Source organism: Anarrhichthys ocellatus, unplaced genomic scaffold (assembly GCF_004355925.1).
Source record: "Anarrhichthys ocellatus isolate YVR2014 unplaced genomic scaffold, GSC_Weel_1.0 scaffold26, whole genome shotgun sequence".
Classification (NCBI taxonomy): domain Eukaryota; kingdom Metazoa; phylum Chordata; class Actinopteri; order Perciformes; family Anarhichadidae; genus Anarrhichthys; species Anarrhichthys ocellatus.
Window position 1 is genome coordinate 740,729 of NW_022280056.1, and position 13,667 is coordinate 754,395.

Consider the following 13,667-nt stretch of genomic DNA (forward strand, 5'->3'; position numbering starts at 1 on the left):
TTTTCATTATTCATTTTGAAACAAAATTCCACAATTAAAATCAGAAAATATAACCAGCTTGAGGATAAATTGTTTGTACCAAGAGAGTTGGACTTAAAGGGGCAATCCAACAATTTAGTATTGCACTTCCATAAAGGTCTGGGACTCGTACGAGGTATTAAAGAAAGATGAAATCCAATGCAGTCCCTAGTTAAGCTCCGAAAATGCGGACCCTACACTTCCCACAATGCAACTCGATAGCAGGTTTTCTTTTAAAAATGTTCTGTCTTTACAGCCAAGTCGAGATAACCCTGATGGCTCCAGTGGGTTTATTTTTACCAACTGTCTTGCTCCAGAGAAATCGAAGACATTTTACAGCCATTTTTATGGCCCGCTAATCTTAATGCGTAAAATCGTTTGCGTGGTCCTTTAAGAACACCCCCTCCTTTTCTTTTTCAGTTTACTTAACATGAAAAAGAGCCACTGAATATTGATGCAAGACCTTGTGTCTTTGTGGAAAACGATCTAAGAGAGAACAAACTTTTACAGAATGTAAACACCGACTGATGTGTATGTGAGATTGTTTAAGCTTAATACGATCAGTTAAGATGCGCAGATGTTTATTTTCTTGGTTGAAACAGACTTTTTTTTGCAATCTATACCTTGGGGCTTCCCTTCGAGTCGCCATCTGCTGACAAATAAACTTTTAGCATCTAAAGGAAATATTTACGGCACGAGTGAAACATGGATGAAATATCCTCTGGTTCTTTGGCTCGGCACATTTTGCCTCCAGAGCATATCGGACTCCTTAAAAAAACTGCAACCTGCTGCTTGTTGGATCTGCATGTATACCGCTACACTCGCACCACAGGGCGGTTACAAGAGCTCAGCGTTGCACCTGTGGTTGGCACATTTGTCCAGTGTAGAGGGGTGCAATGGGGTGCTGCGTAAAAGGGCACCAGGCTGCTTTAATAGAGTATGAGCCGCGGGAATAAGTTACCACCAGTTGGCGTTGTGCTCAGCCAGAGGAGAGGCGGCGCCGGGCCCGCTCTCTCGTTAGCACGTCTGCTGCTGCCATAGCTTACGGTTGTAGACACGCTTAAAGGACTTAATTATTCAGCAGTCTTCCAACATCAAGCTCTAGTAGAAACAAAACCACTTAAGTGGTGCATTCCTCAGCAGCAGCATTAGACGCTTCTTAAAGAACCAGCTATTCAGCATCAAAACACACTTTAAAGCAAACAAATGCGCACGAGGAATTGTGCACTTTTTTTGGCTTCGCTCAGCGATGAGAGAGAAAGATTTCAAGATCCGAATGTTCGGCTTGGCCTGACTCCTTTGGCTTAACCGACTGAACAAGCAGGAGAGGAACGCAGCAAAGGAAGACAGGGAAATGTCAGGAGAGATTAACGAAGCGCATTCCACAGAGGTTACCCTTCAAAAGCAAAACGGGAAGAGAGAGAGAGAGAGAGAGAGAGAGCGAGAGAGAGAGAGAGAGAGAGAGCGCGCAAGAGACAGAGAGAGGGAGAGAGACTGGGGATGAGCACAGAAATGTAAATCTACTCTTTGTTTTTCAATATAAAGAGTTGCTGATGTTTGTTTTCCAGCATGTGATAAAATAATCCTCAAGAAACATCACAAAGATTGTTGGTTCTCATTGTAATAATTCTGGATATGTTAATGAATATGAATTTAGCTGCACAGAATATGTATATAACATCATGGATGGTTAGTTAGCATGAGACACATGAGAAAAAGAGCGTACATGACTTAACCTAGCTCAATCCTCATCGACAGAAAGTCCAATGAAAGACAGATGGGGTGATGGTTTTTGTATTTCCATATTTCTTTTACAGTTAAATGTCCACTGTGTAGTGTTTCAGGGATCTATTAGCAAAAGTGGAATATAATATTCATAACTACGTTTTCATTTTATGATCACTTGAAACTAAGTTTGCTGTGTTTTCATTATCTTAGAGCTCACAGGAGCTCACAGGACTTTCAACCAGGAGACCATTGTTAGTGTTAAAATTTATTTTGTTACGTTATTGATGTTTGGGATGCGTTTAACCACCTGACTAACTGGTTTTGTTGCCTAAAACTAAGCAAGTGTTTTTGTTTGAATGATGTGCTGGGTCAGCATTAGAAAGTGACGCGTCAGCATTTGTCGGGACGAGAACGTGTTGTAACTTTTCTTGCTCCCAACCTGACTGTTTTGCTTCACTCTCACTGCTCTCACTAAATTGCTTTAAGCTACAGCAGACAGCTGTTTGCTGCCAAAAAGCTATAAAAACTCACTGAACTCTACCTGCTCAGCAGCAAACAGCAGAGAGATGCAGTTAGAGACTAGCTGGTGAACATAGTGAAGCATTTAGCAGCTAAAGAGACAACTATTTCCCCCAGGAGTATAGAGACCAAAAATAGAGCTAAAAAAGAGAGAATACTGGACTTACATTCATCAGGTGACTTAAACACAAAGACTAATTAATGATAATATCTGCCCCCAAAGGGTTAAAAATGTTTTATTTTGGGTTAAAGAAAATTTAGCTACGTTATTTATGACAATCAGACTCGAACATACTGTTTTAAAGCACAACCTTTTGAATAAAACCTTGGAATCCAGTGCATATATATACTGTATATACATATATATAAATATATATATATATATATAAATATATATATATATATATACATATATATATATATATATATAAAACATTCTATGCCATTTAGTGAACGCTTAAATCATAACATTTAAGACATCATACATCTTTTAGTATCCTTGGTCAGAATCAATTCCCCAACCAGGGCAGTTTTAGTGCTCTGCTCTTTGAAAACCAACGCATACATATTTCACACACAAAAAATCTTCGGTGTTATTACTTAGACCTTAATCAGTTTACGCCAGAGTCATATTTGAAAGCATTAAAGCCCTCGAGTTTAAAATGATATTAGCGATAAGCTTTTGGAAATAAAAACGGTCTAGATTTACGATGCAGAGCGCATGAAGTCGTGGGTATTTAAAGGCAGTACTGGCTGTGGCAGGGTCAGCGAAAAACGAGAAAGCAAAATCATATTTCAACACGCATCTCACATGATATTTGTTAAATATAAGTGTCTCATCTCTCCAAGAACCCAATCCATAAGCTCTCAACGTGAGGCTTCACGCCATCCCTGACCCCTGCTGGCCTTGCTCATTCTTCTTCTCTCTCCCTATTTTAGTTTTCACCTCTTGGGCTCACCATCTCGCTTAACTTTTTTTTTTTCCCCTCTTCAGAAGAAAAGTGGAATCAGATTAAAGTAGGACAAAGAAATGGTGGGATGAAAAAGTGCTGAGAGTAGGGATTTGCCTTAAGTGAAGAGGAAGAAGGAATGGAGACCGCAAGAGACATCATCCATTTAACAGATACCTGGAAGACAGGGAGACAGACAGCTGTAGAGTGAAATGATCTAGACCGAAGAGGACCGTCGATGAAGCGTGGCCGGTAATGAGAGCGGAGATGGATCCGGACAGACAGCGTGTTCATCAGCTGTGCATTACCCTCAGCGCCGGGGGGTTTAAGGGGTGCCGTTGTCCTGGTTGTGACTTAACGGTTTGCTCACAGCTTTTCCCACCAAACAAGACCGACAGACAGATAAAGGAGGACAGAGAGAGGACCTCATAAAGTGGGCTGAAGGAGAAGCAGGTCACTTATGGATAGTTTTTTTTTTTTTTAAATACACCCATCTTATCAACCTAAATCACAAAATGGAGCTTCATTAGAGAACAATGTCACACCTTCACTAATTGAGATGCTGTAGATTTGCCCTATCAGCCCAAATTAAATGAGTGGTGAGTATGGAACTCATATGGAACACTTTTTTGACCCAGACCATATGCTTCCCATCCTATCCCGTCATACTGGGTATTTATAGTAACGCTAGCGACGTGGATTTATGGATGGAAATCAGTCAGTCGGTCTGTCGGTCCACCACTTTTGTCCAGACTGAAATATCTTGATAATGATTGGATGGGTTGTGGTGGAACTTTGTATAAACATTCATGTTACCCAGAGGATAAATCCTACTGACTTTGATGATCCTCTGACTTCTCCTCTAGCACCAACAGCAGGTTCAGATTTGTGGTTCTGAGGGAAACATTCTAAAATACAAATGTTCTCTTACACAGCAGAGAAGAAGTGCTCAGAGAAGGATGGACTCACCATTGTTTGACTTTTACCTATTTTCATCCCTTTGCCATCCTTTTGTATGTGTACACATTCTGGATTCTGGATATTCAAATACATTTTTTCACACTCACTTACCTTTCATTGTTACTTGGAACTGCCATAAAATGTGCCTTGAATGGCTTTAAATATTTTCTCCATGTGGTATTTTTGATTTTGCATTATAGCATTTATTTCCTCTGATCAATTTCATGAAATCTTTCACTTGGGACTTGGAGAACCTCACACTGTATTTAAACGGGGAAAAAAAGGCAAAACTGAGTAAGTGGAAAGTGTTTAAATTAGATATGAAAGGATGATCTGATAACATCTACAAAATCCCTGTTTGATCATCTGCAGAGGAGGTAGCAGTGACATAGGTGGTCTAAAAATGATTACAAGTAAAAAGAATACAAAGATCTTTTGTTTGTTATAGCTGTCTATTATGTTTAGTCATCATATTTTTTTAAGTTCGGATTTAAAGAAAAGAGTTATCAGGTAGAATATGAATTAGGCTATTTCTTTTACCATCCGTCAGAAATAAGCAAGTCTAATCTCCTGAAGCTCTTCAAGGTGTTTTCCTCATGTGAACAAAATATTAGTTATATTCGTGTGTTGTTGGTGAGAAGTCTCGTCTGAGATCTTCTATTGAATTGCAGCCGCTCCACTGACATTAAATGAGGCACTGACTGGGTATTCATACAATGATAATTAGAACTTTTACATCCAGACCAGCTTTACAGAAGCATTTGATGACAGTTAGTTATTGCCTCGTTGTCTCTCGGGGTGACTGCTGTCTTCTGCTATGTGATGCCGGTCAGAAATCAAATCCTGCTTGTAAACGCTTTGACATCAACGGGAAACAGCCAAAACTGTACCTGAAATCCAGTGACCGGCTTTCTGATCGAAAGAAGGTTTTTACTGTCTGATGCGTCATGAGTTCCCTCGTGGATGTAGGTGCTGAGAGTGGCATTAAGAGATTGCTGCCTGGAAAACAAACCTTAACCAAAATAGAAGTGTTACCCCCCCCTCCCACCAGTATGCCAGATACAGCCTGCCATCTTGGAACACAGGGTGCCAAGGCCATGCCTGACCCTGATATATTAGACCCACTGTTCACAGGACACTCTGCAGTTGTGGCTTGTTGTAAGTGGTTTGGAGTGATGATAGACGTCAAGATGATGTCCTCACTCATTCCTGTGGCTTGGACCTTTTAATATACGCTTTGCTGCCTCGTCAGAACGTCCCTGGCAGAGTGAAGCACGGAAACCTTTTTTTGAACATTTAAACAGTGGCCCTAATGAGGGCACAGACCTGTGGAATGATTGAAATAGATGGTTGAGAGGTAAATGCTGCTGGAGTTGAATTATTTCTGTGCAGCTGTGTGCTTTAGTTTGTCTGGCAGACAGAAACTCCTGCCTAATCTGCCATCTCATTAGACGCCCTTGAGCTTCTAAAGTAACCTAGATCTGGGATCCTGGAACTTTGATGTACTTATCCTATCAAAAGCATATTTTTTGTCTTGAGGCCGCCCGTTTCAGTATTTTTTAAGCCCAATTATTCCTCATGATCTCTGAAAAATGTACTTATATTTATCTCAGCCTCACAGTTTCTGTAAACCATTTCTCATTTGAGCATACGCTGTTCCCCTGCTGAAATCCAATATTCTCTCTTTTGCCAGAAGCAAACCTTACCGAAATCAAGAAGAAGTGCAGGTTGCCTGCATGTAGTTTCCCTTTGCGGTTACTTTAGAGTCTTCATGTCACTGAAATGTTTATAAAGGTGCCTGATTTCTAAACATGAATAGAGCGAAGAACAAGTGCCCTCAGTTATGTATATAAACTATTATTAGTCGCTGTCTCCCGAGGGTTCAGATCACAAGATGCAACACTTTAAACAGTTTACCGAGTCTCAGCTCTGGAAGCCGTGACTATCCAAACACTGGGCTGTGTTGTGTGATATGAAATAATGAGGATGTACAAATTATTTTCCATAATTTTTGTTTAATTGCAGCAGCCAAGGGCGATGAGGCTGCAGCAGCCCCTGCTGGTACATGCCTTCATGACATCTAATCTGAGCCCACAAACTGTGCTCCAGAAATCCACTTTATTTCTGAGTCAGGCTAGTAATCAGCTATTATACAGTTAAACTACAGTAACCACTGAAAAGTGATATTTTAATAAAAGCTTCTGGTAAAGATTGTTTAATTTTCTAATAAATTCTTCTTCTTTCTCTCTTTTTCAGACACGAAGGGTAAGAAAAACACTCATTGCATCCAGTGTTTGTCTGTCTGTGTCCCATAGATGTAACTGTCTATAGCTCATTCACTTTCATCATCGTTCCTATCATCATCATCCTCATCCACAAGATAATGTGTGTTTCCCCTCATTCAGAGGAGACAGAGGAGGAGGAGGGTAAGACTTGCAAATGAAACAAACACAGAAGCAGTGAACGTCTGTGGTGATGGGACTGAGTGTGGGGATATGCATGATGCTACACGCACACACACACACACACACACACACACACACACACTAACACACACACACACACACACACTGCTCAGAGTTTCGACAATATTCTTTTATTAGCGCTTAGGACATGAGTGTATTTTGAGCACCAGAGATGCTAATTAAATTTGGTGTTGGGAGCGAAATAGAAGGTGTTTAATTTATGGATAAGCATCACGTATATACTGTATCGGTGTGTGTGTGTGTGTGTGTGTGTGTGGGTGTGTATTTGACTTTCCTATTTTAGCTTGGGTATGCTTAAATCTTCACTCACATACATGCTAATTAATCTTTCACATTTGTCCTACAGCTGCCATTGTAAAAGTGTATTGTTAGCATTGTTAGCATTCCTTATTTAAACCTTAATTTAAGCTTTGGCCAATTCTTGGTTACAACAAAGTGCAATAAGAGAACAGTGATCATTACGTTGAGACATTATTTTATGCACTGGAGGTAAAAACACATTGTTTAAATAACTGTTTATTGACCACATATTCAATTTGCTTTACAACCCAAATAATGTTTGCATCAAACTGATGCATGAACAACTGGATGCATCTCCTAAAATATATTTTAATCATTGCTTAAATATCTGACTTTTATTGCAACAACAGCAATAATTTAATTTATCTCAAAGTCAACAAATTTAACTAAACCAAAAGAGCTTTTTCTCATTATTTTATAATCTTTCCCTGGAAATTGCTGTTTCAACAAATGACAGACCAGAAACATGTATTTTACAGTGAAACGTGGGATCACACAGCAGTTACAATCATCCTGCTGTGAATGGAAATACGGGATAGTTGTGTGTGACATTTGCCAGACAGTTGTTTGTTGCGTGTTTCTCTCTGCGGTCACTTCATGATCAGTTAGTCACCGAGTGTCAATGTGTTGCTCAACCTGCCGCGGGTCGCAAGATGAAACTGTTTTATATATGTGTGAGAGAGAATCCTGCGATGTATTCAGAATGGCAGATCGCTCCTCTCCTTTCACTTCCCCGTGCGCCTGAAAATCCTGACCTTTCAAACCCAATCCATAGTTGAGGGTATAATGCATTCAGCATGGACTAATTGTGTGTGGGTGTAGCAGCCCACAGCAGAGCAGCTACATGATGTGTGAGGGACGTGTACTGTATGTACAGTATAGATCAGGTAGAATCATGTACTGTGTGGCAGTTGCAACACTGCACATTGTATACGTAGGCTACAGAGTGTATAATGCATGTTTATGGAGATTTCCTCTGCCAGTGGCACGCATTCAGTAATAAGTAATGAGTCCCCTGAGAGAGTAAAACATACTTTGTTGTACATTTATGTATAGAGTCTATTTATGCACTGTTTCAGTTCACCTCGTTGGATAAAATGTCAATTCATATTATGGAGTAACTGCAACAGAGGGTGCGAGCAAGATGGTTGTACACGTGTTTGTGTGTTTCAGCTTTTATGTGCAGACGATATCATTCGAGATGAATTATTGTATAAACTTTAAAGAGCAATGACGAGGTAGAGCAGTGAGTTGTACTAATAATGCTGCTCATCTTTACTAAGTGGTCTCACCACCTTGGAAGGGAACGCTGGCAATTTGACTTTGTTTGAACTGACAAAGCTTATTCACAGCTCATGCTATATTTTAATGAAGCCCTAAACAGCTAGCTTGTACCCTAAATCCTAAAAAAAACTTACCTGAAACTGGGTGTTCATAAAATCCACGACTCTTTACAAATTATTTTCTACACTTCGAGGACATTGGACAGCACAACAATACCAGCACCCACATTGAGGCCAGATGATTAACAGAATTAAACCGTGGCAGTACAATGGGACCCCACCTGACCCAATTACCTTCATATCATTTGGATCCAGTCTGACTCTGGATCCTACATTAACCTCTATAGCCCTAGCCCTATTTTTAGGCCTCTGCTCGAAAATTACATCCCCATACTCAAGAGAGTCCTCAGCTCTAACTACAAGGTGTATTTTAATAATTTTTATGCTAGAATACTGGTAACACTTGTGAGATGTGTTAAATTGTGTAAATATTGTGTATATGTCACTGGTTAATAACTGATGTGACTTATGGCACAGCTCAAATTGAAAAAGTTCCAGGTTCGCCTGAAAAAAAGCACTTGTATTGAACATTTTTTTTTAAAAATAATGCCTGGCTTGGCCTAAAACCACGCCACAGTCATAGAACAACACGTTTTACATGTCCCCACAACATATTTTACTTCGATTGAGTGAAGCAGGCCAGCATAAATGGTCATAAAAATCAAAACTTTGATTTTCGGAACCAGCTGTTGCATTGCTGTATACTCATTTTATATACTATATAACTACATATTAACTATATATACACTTTTCTTATCACTAAGAGTGTTCAATAATCCTAATAAAGCAGTTTGACACCATTTGGAATAATTTTGAGCAGTTATGATGTGTCATATCTGTCAATCATAAACATAAATGGCTCATAATGTGTGTATGTGACCCTGGTATGGCCTGTGCTTGGCCGATTTATTCATGAAACACCTTTTTAGACGCGGGATAGTCCAACGGGAGCCATGCGGGGGTGTTTGAGAATCTCCATGTCTATTTACTGACTAAAAATCGCAAAATGCTGGGCGAACACCCCTCTCTACATGGATTGGTCCACCTCACAGAATCGGGTGCCATTTTGTCATTCATTCTGCCAGCGCATTTATACCAGTCACAAACACGCAGCATAACATGGCCGGCAGATCTGTGCGGAAATCGGCTGGAATAAATCCGTTTTTCATCGCCAAAACCGTCAAAACGTAAGTTTTTTTACCAAATTTTTTTCTCGTGACCTGTCGCTGATGTTGGCATGTATACCCATAACTTTTGAACGGTTTGAAAGAGAGTAATTTCGACGACGTGGCTCGTCTCCGGGTCGAATCACGCCCCTCCTGCATATGTTCATCCGCCATGTGCGATCCTGCTCCGTGATGAGAGAGCCATAGAGAGAGCATAGATCTTCGACTTTTGGCCAAAATTGTGGCAAATCTTCTAGATATTTTCCAGATATGATATTAGTTCATGTATAATTGTGTTTGCAGTGTTTACAATGGCTGGTATGATGATGTTGCTCGGACTTTTCCCGTTAATTCGATATTTAATATGTCTGGAGCATTTTTGATATTTCTTAATAAAAAGTCCATTCGGAACCACGGTACCACTCTAAACGGTCTCGCTCTAAGCCCAAATGGTCTCCGCTCGGGCTAAAGAGGTTTTAAGTATTGGATAATAACTAACTGGCTAAAGATGGAATTTTATTCATCTGGATGGAAATGGTTGTGCAGCATTTGCAGTTCAAAGTAGCAAAGGGTGTAAATATAAAGAGTAAAAATGTAAAATATTAATAAAGGTGCAAGTATAAAAATATCAATAAACATATATCCGACATTCTCAAAATCCAAAATATAAACCAGGTTAAGGGTCATAAGCTGCTCATACCTCAAGAGAACAGTGACTTTGTTTGGATGAATAAAACAGTAACAAAAGGTGCAACTTTTAGAGATATTATTACATTTTAAATAGCCACTTGTAACAGGAAAACAACTTAATTTGTAGTGATTTTCAAGGGCTCATTATGTTGTTTTGCCAGGGAATTATTGGTCAAAATGGCTGCTGTTCCCTTTTACATTATTATGCGATGTATCCGGGTGTTGTGTCATGTTCAGTGGCGGAGAAGCAGCCTGCTGTAGAGAGTGTGCTGTGTTCTCTGTGGCTTCACTCATCTGTTAAATCAAACACAATGATTCATCTCTAAAATGACCAATATAACTCACAGAGACATGGCTCAGCATTATTCTGTCAAACTTAGTAAGTACAAAGTGTACATAGTGTACTACATGGAAGTGTACAAGCGGAAGTATCGGAATTGAGACACTGCAATAGAATGCTGCAGGGATGACATATTTCTATAGGCCAACGCACTGATTCCCTCAAAAAGCCAACACTTTTTGTCATTGTTGTTTTTAAAGCGTAAATGCAATCAGCAGAAGTAAAAAGCTAATGGTAGACTATAAACAAACTCCACCACGGTCACATGAGTGAGTATACACAACGAGGCCGTGTAGGTGGACTGGTGTTGACGTTTAGTCGTCTCATTTTGCCATTTTGTAAAAGCTTGAAAATTCACAAGAAGGGTTTTTACTGACGCTTTTTTACATCGTTGAACCAAAAGATCAAATCTCTTCAGCTGGTGTTAACCCACTATCTTATTTCAGGCATCTAACCAAAAACTCATTAAAAAAACCAACATTGACTAATAGACAACGAACGGGAAGGTTTTAAGACTCATTCCTCGCGCCATCTGTCTTTAATCCAATCTTTGAAGAACAGCTCTTTCATTCATAATTTGATACACACACACACACACACACACACACACACACACACACACACACAGCAGTACTGTGGGAAGTGTTTTAACCTTTCTGCTGTCCACACGACTAATTTCCATGTACCAACTGTTTCTTTTCATTCAGTGAACAATGAGCCCAGGGATGGTAAAGAAAAGACACAACTCACTATTGTCCAGCCTGCTTGTGTTTTCTGTTGATGTGCTTGTTTTGTATTTAGCACTGTGTGTTAGAGGACATGCGTATCTGTTAGCGGGTGTGACAGACTGACAACGCTCCTCCCAGAAGCCTGGGACTGCTCTGGTGATGGCCATCAGATGTGTTCAAGATCAAATGTTTTCACACAGCAGATGGATTCATTATATCTTGTGATTGTGTTGCAGTTTGCAGAGATACAGCCTCGAAGATTTCTGGAAATGTAATATGTAATAATAATCACAAAATATATCTTTATTTATGTTGCAAACAAAAGTGACAAAGTGCATCACAGCAAATGAAGGGACGTACAAGAATAGGATGACAACTATGCAAAGACACAACTTTAAAGCAGCTCAAGTCACATCAGATAAACTGTCAGATGAAACAATAAAATACAAATATAACAGAGAAGTCCATGACAGCAGCAATAAAAACAAAGTGATTAAATGATTGCTTCCACCAAAGCATCCGAGAGAACGTTTTGAGAGTGTTTTCGATGTGAAATGAAATATTGAGGTCTGGTTTATAAAAAGTGATATATCCTGTATTTATTCTGGGTATATATCATATTTGTGTGTGTGTGTGTGTGTGTGTGTGTGTGTGTGTGTGTGTGTGTGTGATATGTGGACATACTACAGTATGCTGATTTATAGTGCAATGGTAACCACACTGGTAATGCAGTTGTTCATTTCTTTACATGCTGTATGTGTAACATGAGAGTGAGTTTGAGATGCTGTGTGTTTTTATCAGGAGGGGCTCTGATGATAAATGGATGATATGCAGAATGAGTAATACAGTGCTATTTATTCTGTGTATAGTTGACAAATTGTAATCGATGGGATGGATTGATATGTTACTACTTTAGTGAAGTAATAGAATATTTGATAACCTTTTATTCTAGGGGTCCATACATTCCTAATCATTTCCTAATAATTATCTGAGGAGGTTCCTAGACAATCATAAGTAAAATACAGACTGTGTTCAGTTGGTAAACAACTAAATAATCAATTCCAATTTAATCATTTTAGTCAGTAAAGCTCACATCTGAGTATGTAATTCGAGTGGTTACAACAATAACCCCTCGGTTGAGATTAGGTTAAAACAGCCACATAGCTATAAACTATAACTTAGGCTGGCCTGTGGGATTTAATGTTTAAATGCCACTATTCCATCTTATACACTGATCTTAATCATTGCTTATTTTAATGAGTTTTCCTGCCTAAATATTTAGTGAATTATTGTAAAGGAGAATTAGGCATCTTGTGCATTTTAGCGCACAAATCGTTAATATATCAAACCATGCCTATTACTGATGATCAGAAACACTGAAAACAATTCTTTGCTCTCTACTCAGCAGGACCCAACCTCTTAGCTGAGCATGCACACACACCATACACACACACACACACACACACACACACACACACACACACACACACACACACACACATTCCTATAGAGTGTGTGGGGACAGATAAAGACAGATTGACATAGGTTTCTTTATCAGCATTGTTTTGAAGTGGAGGCTAGTGATCATTACATGTACACGCATAGTGAATCACAACTTGTTAATCAAAACATTTTTATTAGAATGAAAAAATGATGTAATAAAGTAGCCGGCTGGACATAATGTGATTAGTTGACTGTTTGGCTGGCAGCTGGCGCTTATGGAAAGCACTGCTTTTCATAATTTTTTTACGATTATGGTGGGTGTACCAGCTTGAAATTTACATGGCACAGGCACACACCCGTGGCTACGCAGCTGGGTTTAAAGAAACCAACGCTGAAACAGGAAACAAACAGCAGTCTCCCGCATTAAAGTCCACTAATTTGTTGAGCCGTCTATCCACCCCAAACTCTTCCTTTGCCGCTGTAATAATTTAATCTGATTTTCGAGACTCACTTCGGGGTTTTATTGAACTGGAACATATGTTGATCTTCCAGAGAAGACAGTCTGAAACTAAACTAGTTGCTAGAAATGATAATGAGGTTATGAGGGAATACCGGGCCCATAAAATAAAGCGTTACTGAATGCTTTATCAGGGTTTCTTTCTAGTCAAGTAATCCCTGTAGGCTATTATCTAAAATCACAAACTTCCCTGGGTCCAGGACAGTGTCTGGAGTTAGTTCACTATGTAACCCTCATCCCAAACACAGCAACTGTCCAATGTAACAGTGTAAGAGTGTAAACATTCAAAGTGTCCCCTGGGTGCCATTCCAGGATCAGCTTCACCCACTTAGAATTCTAACCAAAACCTTTTAAATCATCCTGAACATCTGAACTTGGATCTGTCCTCAGGGGCACTTTTGATTAAAAGATCAAATTAACTGAGCCCATAAGAGAGAGAGAGAGAGAGAGAGAGAGAGAGAGAGAGAGAGAGAGAGAGA